This window comes from Octopus bimaculoides, chromosome 22 (assembly GCF_001194135.2).
Source record: "Octopus bimaculoides isolate UCB-OBI-ISO-001 chromosome 22, ASM119413v2, whole genome shotgun sequence".
Lineage (NCBI taxonomy): Eukaryota > Metazoa > Mollusca > Cephalopoda > Octopoda > Octopodidae > Octopus > Octopus bimaculoides.
In genome coordinates this window covers 20,425,523-20,427,881 of record NC_069002.1, presented here as the reverse complement: position 1 = coordinate 20,427,881, position 2,359 = coordinate 20,425,523, and positions in this window count along the sequence as shown.

Below are 2,359 nucleotides of genomic sequence, written 5' to 3'. Positions count from 1 at the left end.
AAGTTCACAATCCGCAGAGATTGACTTTGCCTTACTTCCCTTCGGAGTCGATAAAATGAATTGGAGTTCAACACTGCTCATCTTAGAAGACTTACCTCTCTCCAAAATCTGCTGGCCTTGTCCCAAAATTTTAAACCGTTATTATTATTATTATTATTATTATTATTATTATTATTATTATTATTATTATTATTATTATTATTATGTTTTAAAGGATCGACGTAACTTTTCACAAAGGTAAACTGTCAAGGCGAATAATGTTTTCTGACTCCTCGTTACTAGTGTTTTCAAAAATATATTATTTCTGCTTGTGACGGCGGACAACCTGAAATAGCCCTTGAGCTAGTTTATTGTTCTCGAAATTCTTAGTGCTTGAGCAAATACTCAGTCCAAGCTCTAAGACTGAGACATCGTCGGGCGAAAGTTTTAGTTTAGATAAATTTATGTCTGACTTATTCTCTAGTGTGATGGTTTTTCTCGGGCAAGTGGTTTTCAGAGTTTTACTCTCATTAGATTCCTGACTACTTTTTTGGGCTTTGCTCGAAATCTTCACTTAAAACACAGAACCGATTGGGTGCTAAACATTGTTCTGAATGTTCATGTGAGAAGTTATCAATTGTTTGTCGTCTTTTTTGGGGTAATCCATTTCTAGGTGGGTGATAGAAAGTGAGTGACCTCTGTGGTTTTTGTAGACATTTGAGAAACCTTTACTTTCGGGAAAGGAACACATTTATTGTTTTCGAGGCAAAATCTTAAATGTGCTCGCATTTCTGACTGATCAAATGAAAACTTCTCTGGAACGTTTCCAATGACCAGTTAAAATGCATACGCCACGGCAAAAAGGCCATAATCATATGTGCCGACTTGGAGATTAATTATATAAAATTGTTGAATTGTAGGAATAATGTCTATTTGTAGTGAATACAATGTTGTTATTTGTGCGATTAGTTCCTGCAAAACTGGTAAATATAAACTGTCATAAATATAAACATCTCCGAAAAAGTTGGTTGACAAAACAAAATGATTGTTCCTGGTGTGATGTATGAACAGTGTGCGGTGTGGATTGTATGTAAGATATTCCGTGTGAGAGCAAAATTGTTGGTTGTATTGGAATTTCTGGAAAATTTTCCGCTACGACATTAAACCCGGCCTCAATGAGTTTATCACATAACATTTTTCCTGAAAGTAAAAACGACTTCTCATATTTCAAAGCAAATCTTCTCAACCAAAATGCTCCCGTACCCACTGGCTCAGGGGAATGGGAAATCAGCTTTTTCAGCTTCGTTTCTCTTTTTTCTTCAGGGCCGAAATTTCCTCTTTTTTCCAAAGTTCATTAACAGTTGCACAAAAAGTTCAAACGATTTTCAGAAGACATATTTTTCAAGAACACTCGAAATCTTCTTCATGTTTTCACCAAGCAGTATTATTATTGAGTGAGAGAGCAGTGCATGCCATCTACGTGACACTGGGGTAAAATATACGAAGCCCATTATACCCATCATGACTACCCATCTCATAAGGGTACACCAGTCACATGCATCACAACCATACGTGCGCGACGTGGGGATCTCATATCAAAGTAAACAGTGCATGACTTCAGGTCGAGTAGCCCATCCTGGTCAAAAGGTCCAGGGACAAGGGCTGCTTAAGAATGTTGAGCAAAACACCCATGTTTCCAAAGGTGAATTATTCAAACCCCAAAGAATTCATCTCAACACATAGCTATAATGTTCCCCACTACTTCTGCTCGTGATCAGAGATGCACATATCGTCAGCCACCAAGGGACATGCTCAACGGGTTAAAGTCCAGCAACAAACAAGCAAATCTGTGGTATTAAGCAGAATATTTGTTGTAGCCCATCTTTTATACCAAGACAAAACAACGTACATGATAACACTTCGGATCAATTAAGATCAGAAACCACGAGAGCCACTGCCTGGTACTGCATCAGGGCATTATTATTATTATTATTATTATTATTATTATTATTATTATTATTATTATTATTATTATTAAAAACAATTTTATTTGCCCTCTTGCAGCTTAATGTTGCATAGGCTTGGCACAAATAGATCGCTCGTCGGTTTCAGACGGCTCTTGTTGAACCATGGACTGCTATTGGTCACGTAGGACGATAAAGAATTGTAAGAATCATAGACGCATCATATCCATCTGTATTTCTTGGAGCACGTGGCCAGACATGTATTTGGTGGTGCCCGCCTCTCTGACTAATATTCAAAGGAACGAAAGCAACATACATCCACAGGTGTTGCGTGTGCGATGCTTGTGGTATGATTCTGTGGAAGTGCATATACATACATACATACATACATACATATATATACATATATATATATA